Below are 16,478 nucleotides of genomic sequence, written 5' to 3' on the forward strand. Positions count from 1 at the left end.
GTTATATTGCTCTATCATTATAGGGTCATACCGTTTTCGAAAGAAAAAATGAAAATGCAACAAACTGTTTTAACATTCATCAGTCACATCAATTTCACTTAATTAGTTTTGTTGCCATTTAAGAATTTTTTGCACTTTTGAATTTTATTTCTCTTTTAAAATGTCATGTTTGTAATAAAAAAAATATCTAGGAAGGAATAGTGAAGCGGTTTGCTTTTAAAATTTTCCCTAAACTTTTGTATTACTAGTTGGAATTAATCTCAAACCTATACTGGGAAAGCGTTTTCCTAGAATGTCATTTAAAAAGTGAAATAACATTTGATTGTATTCTTAATTACCTATGTATACATCTTATGTATTTGGATGAACGTATGTATCAAATTTTTCAGCACTAAAATTCAAGCAATATATTTTATTTAAAAATTAAGACTTTTGATTTTTTTAAAATTGAAGTATAGTTGCTATACAATATTATAATGGTTTCAAGTATACAATATAATGATTCAACAGTTATATACATTATTAAATCCTCATCCCAACTAGTGTAGTTACTGTCAACTTAGAAAGATATTACAGAACTATTGACTACTTTCTTTATGCTGTACTTTCATCCCTGTGACTAATTTATATTATGATTGAGATTTTATGCTTTATCCCCTTCACTTGTTTCACCCACTCAGCCCAACCGCTCTCACATGGTAACCACCAGTCACTTCTGTGTCTGAGTCTATTGCTGTTTTGTTCATTTTGTTTTATTTTGCTTTGTTTTGTTTAGATTCCATACATAAGTGAAATCATATAATATTTGTCTTTCTCTGCCTGGCTTATCTTACCCAGCATACCCTCTATGTCCATTCATATTGTTACAAATGGCAATAATATTCTGTTGTATATATGTACCACCTCTTCTTTATCCATTCATCTATTGATGGATACTTTGTTTCCATATCTTGGCTATTGTAAATAATGAGGCAATAACTGTAGGAGTGCATATATCCTTTCAAATCAGAGATTTCTTTGAGTAAATTACTAAAAGTGAAATTTTTGGATCATACGGTATTGCTATTTTTAGTTTTTTGAGGAATATTGCTTTCTACAGTGTCTGCACCAATTTACATTAACCAATTGTGTAGAAGGGTTCCACATTCTCTACATTTTCAATAACACTTGTTATTTCTTGTCTTTTGGATAGTAGCCATTCTGACTGGTGAGAGGTGATATCTCCTTGTGGTTTTGATGTGTGTTTCCCTGATTAGTGATATGGAACATCTTTTCATGTGCCTATTGGCCATCTATACATCTTCTTTGGGAAAAATGTCTATTCAGGTTCTTTGTCCATTTCTTAATCAGGTTATTTGTTTTTTGGTGTTGAGGTGTATGGGTTCTTTATGTATTTTGGATGTTAACCACTTACTGGATATATCATTTACAAATATATTCTCCCATCCTTTCCATGATTCACAAAGCCAAAAGCAAACTTAACATCTCTCTAGTTCCATAAAAAAATTCTTTATATATGAATATTTGACCTTTTGACATTTTACTTCCCCTGTTACAGTGCATGCTGTAGTAAATTGGAATTAATAAGAGTAACAAACATCAGGATATGTAGTATTAAAGAGTTAATATTAGCCTTTTTACTCACCTCTACATCAATGCACAACATGTGTTGCATTTCAGATCGTTCATGCAACAAATTCCTCCCATCAGCATTTTGTTCCAAGTTGCCCACTTTGTAATTATTCACTTTGCAAACAAGTGATTTGGGGGATCTGAGGAGTCACACAATAGGACTTTGGCTATCAGATTATGATTGGCACTTTCTGGTACTAAAGCAGAAATAATCTGAATTGTGTTGGTCTGAAACACTGGCACCCTCTAGTGACCTAAAGGCTAAGAACATGCTATATACGATATTAAAGAGAATTTCTACATGACAAATACATGCTTTGCTGATATCTTTCCTAGGGTCTACTCATTAGTACATAACTATGGTCATTATTTTTCCTTTGAGTGTACTAACTTGTATGTTTACTTAATCAACATATTAGTGAGCGATTAAAGTCATTAAACTGAAAGATCAAAGGTTCAAATATGTTTTTAAAAAATTTTAAGTATATATTCATCCATTATGTTTTAACTAACATTATGCCCTATAAATTATTTTGATCCACAAATTTAACAGTACCCCTCCTGTATCTTACATTTTAAAATTCATATCTATCAATATTGAGCTAGTGTTGATGAATTTTTTCTACTTCTGAGTTTCTATGTAGAAATCTAAAACAGACATGGATACAAAAACAAGATTAACAACTAGTTTTACATAATCAGGCCCTTGATTACCTCATTTTGGAGGGAAAATATCTGTAATTCTTATTTCATGGAGCCAGATACTCATTTCAACTCATTTCAGTTTTTAGTCATTCATTATTCCTTCATTCAATAAATAGTAATTGAGCACCTACTCTATGTCAGACACTGTAGTAGTCACTAGGGATACAAAATAAACACATCTCCACATTTATGGAGTTTATATTTCAGTACAAATATCTGATTTTTTAAATCTGAAATAACAGAAGAAAGAATGCTAATAGCAATAGCTTTTGTGATTTGCCATGGGGAAAGGATCTTATATGAAACCCAATTTTAAAATGTATAGTTTCCATGAAAAACTGTAAAAAAATATGTACAGTACAGCTTTCATGATCAAATGGTATTTATCTCCAGAACCCAAGCAGCTTTAACACTCTAACATCAATCAATATAATTATAATTTCAACAAAGAAGTTTTGAAGTGTTTGCTGAAATCAGCCCCTTTATATTGAGTGCCTTTTCTCCAACTTTTCTTCCTATTTCTTTACATGCTTAGTAATTTTTAATTGAAAACTGGACATTGTTGTTAATATACTGTAATGACTATGGATTCTATTGTTTAATTTTGAGGATTATTGATTCCGGGGAGGGGGGGTTGTTAGTTCTAACTTGTCTAGATTCAAACTGCCAACATTTCCTCTCTTGTGTTTGCAGTTGTTGCTACCTCTGCTCATAGTTTCTCACAGCTGCTCTTTCAGCCTGGTTCGCTGTGGCTTAAACCACCCTTTACCTATTCAATTTTTGGTCAGTCAGTGATGGGGATCACCCTTTTCTGTGGTTTCCTTGGCTGTAGGGTATCTCCTCTAATTTCCAGCTGCTCTGTCAAATTTGGGTTGTGCTCTGATATTTCAAGCTTGTAAGTTTCAGCTTTCTGCCAATCATGATGTATACAGTGGGGAATGCACTCATTTAAGTAAAGCATCAAAGTCATGGATATAGTTTGAGTAGTTTTACCTTTTAGGACTAGATTCCTGTCTGGTATTTGTTTGCTTTTACACCAGGCTCCAGGGAGGTTCTCTCTGTCATAGTTCAGCTATGTCATAGTTTTGGTAGAACTTCTAACTCATTCTTTTTGTGGTTCTCATTGCCTGGGTTTCCTATTTAAATTTTCCAGCCTTGAACTCAAATCTCTGTCACTTTTTGCCAACAAGGCTGTGAAGGTGTGTTGTGCATCACCTTCAGTCCTTAAGTCCAGTTCAATTGAACACAACACTGTATCTATATAGGTAGATATCTATATAGATACATAGATGGATAGATATATGGATAAATATAATTGTTTAATCTTAAAATTATAACTGATTAAAACAGGAGAAAAATTTACTCTCCCATCATTACTGAAAGTACTCTTGCAACTTGTTTTTGTGTTGCTTCTAACATTTAATATGTGATTTTTGTCATTTGGTCAGTAAGTGTAGAAATCCTTCATTCTTTTTAAATACCAAGAATAACCCAACAAATCCTTTCTGAATGTTTGGATTTATATTTTTTTGCTGTCAAGAACAAATGGTGCAGTAACATTCTTCTATACTCTGGTATGTACGTTTGTGGGACTTACTTTTTTTTTCTTTAAATAAATTTTTTATTTTAGAATAGTTTTAGACTTACAGAAAAATTACAAAAATAGGAGAGTTTGTGTATAGCCCAAACCTATTTTTCCTTATCATTAATATTTTATATTAGTATGTTACATTCGTTACAATTAATGTGGCAACAAGATCGATACATTATCATTAACTAAAGTTAATAGTTTATACAGATTTAATTTTTACCTAATGTCCTTTTTTTTTTGGTATCATTAATCTACAATTACATGAAGAACATTATGTTTACTAGGCTCCCCACTTCACCAAGTCCCCCCCACATAACCCTTCACAGTCACTGTCCATCAGCATAGTAAGATGCTGTAAAATCACTACTTGTCTTCTCTGTGTTGCACAGCCCTCCCCGTGCCCCCCCCTCACACTATTCATGCTAATCGTACTGCCCCCTTTCTTTGTCCCTACCCTTGTCGCTCCCTTCCAACCCATCCTCCCCAGTCCCTTTCCCTTTAGTAACTATTAGTCCATTCTTGGGGTCTGATTCTGCTGCTGTGTTTTGTTCCTTCAATTTTCCTTTGTTCTGATACTCCACATATGAGTGAAATCATTTGGTACTTGTCTTTCCTGCCTGGCTTATTTCACTGAGCATAATACCCTCTAGCTCCATCCATGTTAGCAAATTGTAGGATTTGTTTTCTTCTTATGGCTGAGTAATATTCCATTGTGTATATGTACCGCATCTTCTTTATCCATTCATCTACTGATGGACACTTAGGTTGCTTCCATTTCTTGGCTATTGTAAATAGTGCAGCGATAAACATAGGGGTGCATCTGTCTTTTTCAAACTGGAGTGCTGCATTCTTAGGGTAAATTCCTAGAAGTGGAATTCCTTGGTCAAATTGTTTTTCTATTTTGAGCATTTTGAGGAACCTCCATACTGCTTTCCACAATGGTTGAACTAATTTACATTCTGTGGGACTTATTTTTACATGACAAATCTCTAGAAGTGGAATGCTATACACACTGATGACCTCCAAATTTGAATCTGCAGCCTCCAACTTCTCCTTTGAACTCCCGTCTCATAGATCCAATTGGCCATTTGTTTTCCCATTTGGATAGCCCATCTCAGTATATTTAAGTGGAACTTCAAATTCTTCTCCACTGCTGGTTCTACCTGAGTGTTCCCTACCTCAGTGTACAACACTGCCATCCACTTACTCAAGCTAGAAATCCAGTGGCCATCGTTGGGTCTTCCTTCTCCATCATCTCTATCTTCCAATTCATCATTCAGCAGTATTCAAATTCCAAACCATATCTCGTGTACATTCACTTGTCTCCAGCTCCACAGTTACCACCCTGGTTCAGGTCACTAGCATCTTTTACCTAATATACTACAATCGTTTTTGTTTTTTATTCACTGCCTTGATTTTATCTTTTCAAATTATATTTGCTGTAACAAATAAACAAAAAAGCTTAAAGAGCATTTAAATTATATTTTAAAATACTAATGATATCCTCTTCGCCTCTCCTTATTTTAACTCTCAAATTAGCCAGTACTGAAAGATTGGGCTGTATTCCTTGAGATTTTCCTCTCTGCTGATACAAAGATATCTCTACTCAAAGTACATGAGTTTCTGCTTTTGTTTGATAGCCCTGAATATTATTACTGTTTAAAATATCTACAATCTGATGAGTGAAATATATTTACTATTAATTTGGATTTCCCTATCTACCAGTGAAATTAAATCAATTTTCACATATCCACTAATTGACTTCCTTTTCAACGTACTGATCTGTGTTCATTCATTATCTGTTGGATTATCATTATGCTATTAATTTGTAGGATCTTTTTATAGTTAGAGAAATTGCCTGTTTCTAATTTTCCTACCTTATCATCTATCCTTTTTACATTTTGTGTCTTGTCTATTGCCATATATAAAAAAATTATTCAGAAGAATGTTCATCTTTTCCCTTATAGTTTTGAGGATTCCTGCTTAAGAAACTTAAGAAGGTCTCTATTTCTTAATTCCTACACCCAAATTACATTTTGGAATATTTTTGCTTTAATATTCATTGTTTTAACCCAAACAGATTTATGATTTTGCTTTTAGCAAGTAGTAATGAGGTGGAAATTTAACCTTTTTCGATGGGTTTTCATATGGATACCTAGCACCATTTATTAAGTAAATCATAATTGTTCTCTTAATTGAAATTCCATTTTGCATATGCTAAATTTCTATATAGCCTAGCACCCAGATCATGGTTTCCAAATACCATTCTTTAGTAAGAACTGGGAAAATAGCTGATTATGGCTGCGGCAAGGAAAATACAAGATGAGCCTAGAGCATCATCATAGTACCAGAAATTAAAGAAGTGCTCAGAAGACAAAAGGATGGGGACATTTCAAAGGGACACAGAAGCCAACCAAAAAGAATTTCCAATGGCCAAAACTAGAACTATTTGAGCAACAAAATATACAATGTAGTACAGAAATATAACCCAAATGTAAAATATTTAAGTATTTTTATATTTATAAATACATTTCATAAAAATAAATACACAGAAGTCCATACAGATATAAATGACTGAATAAACGTAAAATAAAAGACAATCCCACATAATACATGTATCATACTCAGCCCTCTGGGAAGTGGAGCATAGTCTTCCCTCTTCCCTTGAGGGTATGTTAGACTTTGTGACTTACTTACAAAAGGAAAAAATAATAAGTTTTACGGTGGAGAAATCTGGCAAAAACAATCTTAACCAAGTGATAATTAACATCACCAGTAATGCCATGTGAATGAATATTATGCACTTCCTGATATGGTGTAATGAGAAGGGCACTTTGTTTCTGTGGTAGCTTTTCAGAACTCATAACCCCAGTCTAATCACACAAATAATAGATAAATCCAAAATGAGGGTCATCCTATAGGAGGATATCTGGCCAGTAATCCTGAAGACTGTCAAGGTTGTGAAAAACAAGAGAAACTGTCACAGACCAGAAGAGAAGGTGGAGACAACTATATGCAATGCAAGTACCCTGTAATGGATGTTGGAATAGAAAGAGGTCATTAGTGGAAAAACTGGTACAATTCATATAAAATCTGGAATTCAGTTAATAGTAATGTGAAAATATTTGTTACTGGTTTTTACACATTTATTATGGTAACATAGGATACTAACATGTGAAAAACTGGACGGGGTTATGAGACATCTATTATCTTTGCAACTTTTCTGTATATCTAAAATCATTCCAAAAATAAAGTTCTTTAAAATTCCTACATAGGCATGTATTCTTCAATATTTTATTATTATATTCCCTATATTATTTGTATTTCTAGGTGAATACTACAGTTGACCTTTTGAACAATGTGGTATTAAGGGTACCAGCCCTCTGCTGTCAAAAATCTGCATGTAATTTTTGGCTCCCTAAAAACTTTACTAATAGCCAGCCTACCGTTGACTATAGAAGCCTTACCAGTAACAGTTGATTAACACGTATTTTGTGTTTTATATATTATGTGCTGTGTTCTGATAACAAAGTGAACTAGAGAAAAGAAAAATTTTCAAATTGTCACAGAACTTCAAAAAAATTTAATACATTTATTGAAGAAAATCTGCGTGTAAGTGGGCCTGGGCAGCTCAAACACATGTTGTTCATGGGGCAACTGTATTTTGAGTTATAACATTTATATAGTGAAGTGCAAAAAAAAGCTATAGATAAGTGACTTTTAAAACATACACACACAACTGTAACCAACATCCAGATTGAGATATACAATTCTAGCAACCTAGGTTTCTTGTGCCCCAGCCCAGTCAATGACCAGCACCATGCCCCAAAAGGTAATTACTATTTTGACTTCTATCACTATAACTGTCTGTTCTTGAACTTCATACAAATGGAATCACACAGTATGTACTTGTGCCATGGATAGTCTATCTTCATACATGTTCTATGTGTAATTGAAAATAATGCATATTTTCTTGTTATATGTAGAGTTCTAATGTCAATTTGGTCAAGCTGGCTGATAGTCTTTTTCAAGACATCCATATCCTTATTGATATTTCTACTTACAGCATGGGATGCAGAAATCTCTAAATGTGGATTTCTGTATTTTTGCGATGAAGTTCTTTAAATTTTTGCTTTGTATGTTTTGAAGCCTAATACACCCATGAGCATTTAAAGATTGTTAGGCTTTTGTGATCTACTGATCTCTTTACTGTTATGAAATTAACATTATGCCTAGTATTTGTTTTTTGCATTTGCTTTTTTTATTAAGGTATGAAGATTTCACAAGAAAAACAATGTGCTTACTACATTCATCCTAATATTGTGTCCCCCCCATACCCCATTTCAGTCACTGTCCATCAGTGTAGTAAGATGCCAAAAGTCCATCTTCTCTGTGCTAAACTGTCTTACCTGTAACCTCCCACACACCATGTGCACTAATCACAATACCCCTCAATCTCCTTCTCCCTCCCTCTCATCCCCCCGCTTTGGTAACCACTAGTGCCTTCTTGGAGGCTGTGAGTCTGCTGCTGTTCTGTTCCTTCAGTTTTGCTTCGTTGTTATACTCCACAAATGAGGGAAATCATTTGGTATTCATCTTTCTCCGCCTGACTTATTTCACTGAGCATAATACCCTCTAGCTCCATCCATGTTACTGCAAATTGTAGGATTTCTTTCTTTCTTATGTTTGCCTAGTATTCTTTGTTCTGAAGTCTACTTTTCTGGAATTTATGTAACAAGTTGTAATCTTTTGGTATTATTCTTTTTCCATCCTTTTACATTTAACCTATTTGTATCTTTATGTTTACAGTGAGTTTGAGCATAAAGATCTTGCTTTATCCAGTGTGACAATCACGGGCCTTATAATCAGGGGTGTCTGATTACTTAATGTAATCATTGATATGGTTGGGCTTAAATCTATAATCCTACTTGTCCCATTTGCTTCCCTTTTTCCCCTCTGCTTTCTTTTGGTTTTATGATTCCACTTTTTTCCTTATGTGTAATTTTTAGTTATGTTCAACAGTTGCTTTGGGTTTTATATCAAAGTATCAGACTACCTCCACAATATGTACACTTCCATTTCTTTCCACTTGACCTTTGCTATTGCTGTAAATTTTACTTGTACATTTAAGTCACACTATAACTTTCAGGTCACCTTCAAAATAGTAAAAAAACTTTTATATACTTATCCACGTAATTAGCATTTTCCGTGCTATTAACTTGTAGACTGAGTCCCATCTGTTTGTTTTCTTCTGCCAAGAGAACATCTTTTTTTTAAATTACATATCTGTTGAATTTTTTCAGCTTTTTAGAAGCTGAAATAGTCTTTCTGCTATATTTCTGAGTACATAGAATACAGAATACTAGGCTGATAGTTTTTCAGTACTTCCAACAATCCTGTACTATCTTCTGGTTTGCATTGCTTCTGATAGTTAAGTTGGCTGTCATTCTTACCACTGTTCCAGCTTTTTTTTTTTTTGATCACAAGCTTTAAGCAAGTTGATTGAGAGTTGCTGTTGTTTTTCATTTTTGTGCTTGGGGTTAAGCACTTCTTGAATTTGTCATAATATCCTTAAAGGGATGTGATGAGGACTCATTTGGAGACTAGAGATCTCCACATGCACACCTGTCACTATCCATATAAACCTCAATGGCCTTGTCCTTTCTGTCCTCTCCATTTCACCTTAATGCAGAGATTGCAGATTTTAACCCAAGCAACTCCTGCAATGTGTTCCAGAAAATCTCATGAGAATAAGGTAGCAGCATTCTACAGGGTTTGCCTTGCTCCCTTTATACCACTGTCCTCATAGCCTTGTCCAATGTATTGAAAAATGCCAATATATTTTTAGTTTGTGTGTAAGGATGTTTGCTGAAGCAAGTTCTCTGCTTCCATTTTTACTATTTTGATCTGTTTTCTATACTCTTGACATGGAGAGTTAGATGATTGGTTTACCACCACCCAACCCCCACCAAATTATATGCTTTCAGTTACAAATTACCCTCCAAACATTGCTTCAGCTGAATCCATTGATACTTGTCATTTCCAAATTATTTTAAATTTCGTTTTCTCCTTTGACCCATGAAGATATTTAATTGCGAACTTTTACTTTCTAGTTTTGTTATTCCTAGTTTAATTCCACTGTAGTAAAAGAATCTGATATAAATCTGAGGATTGTTGCATGGCTCAAGTCTGTATGTACATATTCCATGTACAGTTATTGGGTGTACTGTTGTAAAATGATCAACTTGGTCAAACTAATTACATGTTGTCCAGATATTCCATATGCTTAATTTAATGCTATTTTAATTACTGAGAAAGGCATTGATTTCTATTTGAGCCTACCTGTTCTTTCAGTTCTACCTACATTTTGAAGTTACTATGTAATACAAATTTGTTCAATTACCCTTTTATTATTATTAACTGCTCCTGTCTCAATACTTACAGGCTTAGTCTATTTAATTTTACATTAACATTGCCACATACTGGTTAATATTTGCATCATACCCTTCCCATCTTTTCAATGTGTTCTCATTTTGAATGTATCTAAAGACATAATGGGATTTTCTGAAATTTTTAATCATCTGATAATCTATAATGAGTATTATTTAAATGTTGATATAGTTACCTGGCCTGATGCTGTATTTCATGTTTTTTTCTTTACCACCTCATTTATAATAAATTTTCATTATTTTTCTTATCTAGTAACTTTTTATTGTGCCATGTTATTCTATTAGTAGTTGAGATTAAAATATGCTTCTTTGACTTACTTAAATATATATACCCTAAATTAGTACTTGAGGAATCTCATGATTTAACCACTTACTTCTCCTCTTATACTACTGTAATTGTTTTAAACCTACAAAACATTTTGTCATACATTTATCTCCAAATTTAGTTTTGGTTACATAAATGCTGTAACTTTAAATTTGCTTAAACAAGCCTTCCCTATTCTTTCCCATCAAGTATGCCTTTCTGTTCCCCAAGCAGCAGCCATGTTTGTTTATATTAAAACCAGACCATGTCAAACCTTTCAATAATTTTCCAACTGTTCTTTAGAATACAACCCAAATTCCTTTCTATAAGTCTTCAGTGGTAGGGCCTGTACCATGTATCCTAAGCCAGTTTTTCATTAAGCCATATACCAACTTTATCAGCTATCATCTTAGAATAGATTAAGTAACCCTGAAACAGGCCTTTTAGGAATTATATACAGTGAAGGATAATTTGCCTGACCTTTTAGATCTTCCACTCCCCACCCTATCTAGTGCCATATACATCCACTATTTCCTTCATAGTATTAATAAAACTTTGTAATTCATTTCTCTTGATTTAATGGAAGGTCCACTAAAAGACCTTGCTGCATTACCATTAACTAGTTAACTCACTAGCATGCAAGAGAATCAACATTTGGAAATAAACCCAATTCTTTAATGCCTGTGCTAACTCACCCAGTGATGAAAAAAATTAAAGGTTTTGCAATGAAGAGATACTTGTTTGTAAAACCCTAGGAAATATAAATGGCACCAACACAGAATGAAATGGTGTACCTAAAATGAGTGTTCGTTATCTTTATAATCCTTGAACATGATTTTCCTTTACATCTAAATTAACTCTAAAGCCTGACATTTACTCCCCCCTCTCCTTAAGTCAAGTCTTTCAAATGTAAAGGAAACAGGCTTGCTGCTTCCCCAATGGCTCACCAAGCTCACAGGTCAAACATGTTTTGTCATCCTGTACGTAGTTGATGATGGTCAGGCACTTACCCTTAGACCTTGAATGCTTTATGACAAGCCTGGGTTTAAACATATTTTCATCATTAATTTGAGTAAAAATATAAAAACATAACTATTACAAATGAAATGTCCCAATCTTCTCTCTCAGCACTTTTTCATCCTAGAGTTTTTAGTACTTCAGGTTCTGTAGCACTGGTTAGGCAGCCTGAGAAGTAATGATGTGCTCTTCATTGTTGGCAGAGAATGAATTATACTTTCTGACCTTTTCTTTTCAATGATTCTAATGACAGCTGTAGTTGATAATATGGCAATGCAATCTTATAATTCCAATCATATCACTTAAAAGGTGCAAATATTTCCTGTTCTTTGATCATAGTCACTAATATCACGTTAAAATTCTCCTTAAGGTCTAATGGGTACAGTTCTCAAATTACAAGAATGACAATGATTTATTTTCCCTGCCCAGAATTCTGAAGAAGTATTTAATCAATGAAGAAGGAACATTAAAAGGTCTGAAGGTAGGTTTGAGATCATGTCATTAAGAGGATTAATAAGACTATAATTCATGATTTTCTTATCCCAAACAATTGGTCTAAATATTTCCATTTTTGATTTCATATTTTCATTACTGAGCAATAACTCAAATTTTAAATTACACATTTTTCTTCGTATCCGCCAGTGCTTTGTATATAAGCCCAAGTAAGGCATATCTTGGAGATATGGAGTTCAGTTCCAGACCACTGCAATAAAAATGAATATTGCAAATAATGGAGGAGTCAAATGAACTCTTTGTGTTCCCAGTGCACGAGTCACATTTACACTACAGTGCAGTCTATTAAAATGTAATAGCATTATGCCTTAAAAAAACAATGTACATTCCTTAATTAAAATATGCCTTACTGCAAGGAAATGCTAACCATCACCTGAGCTTTCAAAAGGCCAAAATCATGACCAAATCACCATAACAAATAATGAAAAAGTTTGAAATATTCCAAGAATTATCCAAATGTGAGAGACAAGAAAGGAACAAATGCTGTTGGAAAAAGGGTGCTGACACTTGATTCAAGGCAGGATTGCCACAAATCCTCAATTATTAAAAAAACAAAACAGTATCTGCAAAACATAGTAAAGCAAAGTACAAAACAAGTATGCCTGTAGATGTCCAAATCATTTTTGCCAAAGTATTTCACTAGTGTAATTATCAAGCAATATATTCTGTGCTATTTCCCACTGAAAGTTCTTAAAGCCTTAAAACTATACATTAAATGGTATAATGTGCCTATTGTTCTAAAGACCTAAATTTGTAACAGTATTTTAATACACACTGAACCATTTTGACCTCTATTATCCGCTCCTACATCAGAATAGTGAGGCGAATTACTTTAAAATTCATTGCTTATTTTGCACATGATGGACCCTTTACACTTAATTCAAGGGTCTTACACTAGAGGAACTCAATTTACTAATTCACAGCAAAGTTGTCTGGGTTAGTATTTCTGCACAGGCATGTTAGGAATAAATCAATAGCCGACCAAGTGTTGCTTCCAGCTTAATAATTTTTAATGCTTCTGTCATGGGTGATATAAAAATAACCTAAACAGATTTGAAAATGTATTCCAGTGAGGCTAACCTTTGTTTCCAATCCTGTCTTAGTTATCTACAATAAATATAGGTTGGCATATCAACAATTTACTTACATGCAGTTTCTAGATTCCATATTCCAATGAAGCACAGCTGGAATAACTTCAAACTGTCAGCTTGTGAGGAAACAGCCTTATTAAATTTTAATAGAAAAAAATGTTTCCTTTTGAGACTTGTTTGATAACTGGTTTTCATACTGGTCTATCTTGCAAAGACATTAACTTCAGAATAAAAATCCCTTCAGCAATCAAAGAACATCTCTCAGTGAACAAGCATTTATTCTCTTAGTATCAGGAAGGACAAGTGATCAAAAACCTCCTACGGTAACATATTAACTGACTCCCTTGTCAAACAATGAGTGTTTGCCATGACAACAGATTATTCTACAGAAGAATACTGGAGATAGAGAGGCCTTTCAAGAACTACCTGATTCCCACGGAAACTTAGAGGAACCAGGCATAGCATCCTAGTGTTCTGAACTGAGTCATAAAGGCCAAATGAGGAAGGGATGGTAGTTGATTGTGTAGAGCATTCCAGGCATAGGAAACTTGTATGATGACAATCTACTTCAAGCACTTCAGCATAGCTAGTGGGTGTGTGCATGTGTATATGTGCACATGCAGTATGTATCCAAGCATGCTGGAGTTTGGGGGCTTGGAGGAGCAGAGAAGGGAAAGGGAAAGAGTACTGAAAAAAAATAAAAGACTTTCATATGTAAAAGGATTTTAGTTTGACCTTGAAAGCCATTGGAGAACACTGAAAGGTTTTAAGCCAAGAAGTTAAAAACAGAACTGCCTGTTAACAAGACCATCCTGGCCCAGGATCACTGCTTAATGAAATTCATTTAGGAAATACTATGAAAAAACTACTATACGCCAGACAGGACTGGAAGCCAGATGGCCATTTAGAAAGCAACTGCAGTATCTTAGCCCGTAAACTAGGAGAGACAGCAGCAGTAATGAAGCAGTGTGGATTTGAGGGTTAAGAGGTGACACTATCAATTCTAGGTAAATCACATTTGATTTAGAGTAGGGAGGCAAAAGAAAAATCTAGAAGGGTTTCCAAGTTAAGGATAATGCTTTTTATTAATGAGAAATGTAAAACTGGTTGTGTTGGTCAGATATTGTGGGGAGAATTTAGATGCGAAACTAATAGTTATAGTAGGCAGTTAGAGAGATGAATCTGGCACTGTAGAAAGAAGTAGGAAATAAACATTTGAGTGTTAGTATATATGAAATAACATGGATGGGTTTAGTATATATGAAGTAACATGGGTGGGGTTAAGTCAATTATTTGTTGTATACTTATCTGCCAAGCTTAAGCAACATGCCCAAGATCACACAGCTATCACATGTGACCCATCCCAAATCGAGCACTTTGACTCCAAGGAAAGAAAAAAAGAAATCAAGTATCACTGCCAATTCTACCACTGGATCACACCCATTTAAGCAAACTTCACTAAAATCAGGTTGGAGGTACTCAGCCTTTTTGATGACCCTAATGGTAACAGGTTACAGATGATTCTTTTTTAGCACAGGTTCAAAATTCTCTGAGCATAACACTAAGATATTTAATCACTGTTTTTGGTCAGTGTTCAGTGTGGTCCAGTTTGATTCATAGCATTACATAAGGTTCCTTATTTCTCCAAGGTTTCCCACAACCACAATATTTTCGTTCCCATAAAAACATGAGCAAACCTTGAGCCTTTGAAATTAGCTGACTTTACTCATCTATAAACTTGTCCTTCAAAACTACTTCAATTTTAAGTTTTACCTTTTCATTCAGGCAAACTTGATTCTTTGCATTTTACCAGTGACTTTATTTCTACCATGAAAGATCATTCTCACACTAGATTGAGGTTATGGGAAAGAGGTTGTCCTGTATACTTCCGGCTTCATTGAGGAACATGACTCAGTGCATTTTTCTTGTGTGTGTGTGTGTACTGGTACAACCCCCTCTACTATCGTGTAAGTACCCTTGTTGTGTGTGACTAGAAATCATAACATGTTTATCTGTCACTCACAGTAACTGCAAGCTTTGCTCTCAAGCTACTGGGATCCACCCCTCCTGATACTATAATGAACTTTCAAGGCTCCTACTTAAGGTCCAAGAGTGGCCCCTGCCATACTCATGATTCTGGATCTTATTCCCTTATCCACTTGATGATAGCTCTCCAACAACCCTTCCCTCTCTCCATCATCTAATTTCTGTTCTATTGGAAAATGGAGGCATGTAGAAAGGACACAGGAGCCAACCTGAAAGGACTACAAAGTCCAAAGCTGCAACAGTTTGAACAATAAAATAATAGCTTTAGACTATGACCTAAACTATATCAATACTTACGAGTCCACATAGATATAAATGACTTTCTTACAGAGAAACTCCAAATACAAGTAGACAGCCCACCCCCACAAGGGTTTAATTCTTCCCAAACGACTCTGAAGGTGGGCTATACTTAGGAACTTGCTTCCAAATAATGCAGTAGCTTAAGGGAAAAATAACAACTATAAGGATGAGTTTAGGCAAATCCTATCTTAACCAAGTAATCAGTTAAGATTTTCAGTGACATCCTTTGGATATCATGTACCCCTGATATCATGAGAATACACTTCCCCTCTATGGTAATCTTTACCCAAACCAATAATCCCAATCTATTCTTGAGAATAACCACAAAGTTTAAAAATGGGGTATTCTACAGGATACCTGACCAATACTCCTCAAGACTGTCAAAGTCATCAAAAACAAGGAAAGAATGAAAAACTGTCACTCCAAAATATGGAGAGACAACAATTATGTGCAATGTGGTAGCCTGAACTGGATCCTGGAACAGAGTAATGTAAAAATGGTGAGGTTCAAATAAAATCTGGATTGTAATTAATAGTAATACATTATTGTTTCTTACTTTAGAGAAAAGTATAGGGTAATGTGTGAACATGTGAATGGTGGCAGTTTTGGGAATTCTCTGGGCAATCTTTGCTACTTTTTAGTGAATCTATGAATCTAAAGTTATTCCGAAATAATGTGTTTGTCTACCTACCTACCTATAAATGACTGGAATGAATACCCTCTTACAGAATTATATTAAAAAGCATTTGACCATTCTGGCTTAACATTTATCATCTCAAACAGGTTATTTGCTTATTGTAAGTAATCCTCAAATGTGCTTTCAGACCTAG

This window comes from Manis javanica, chromosome 4 (assembly GCF_040802235.1).
Source record: "Manis javanica isolate MJ-LG chromosome 4, MJ_LKY, whole genome shotgun sequence".
In the NCBI taxonomy this organism is placed as follows: domain Eukaryota; kingdom Metazoa; phylum Chordata; class Mammalia; order Pholidota; family Manidae; genus Manis; species Manis javanica.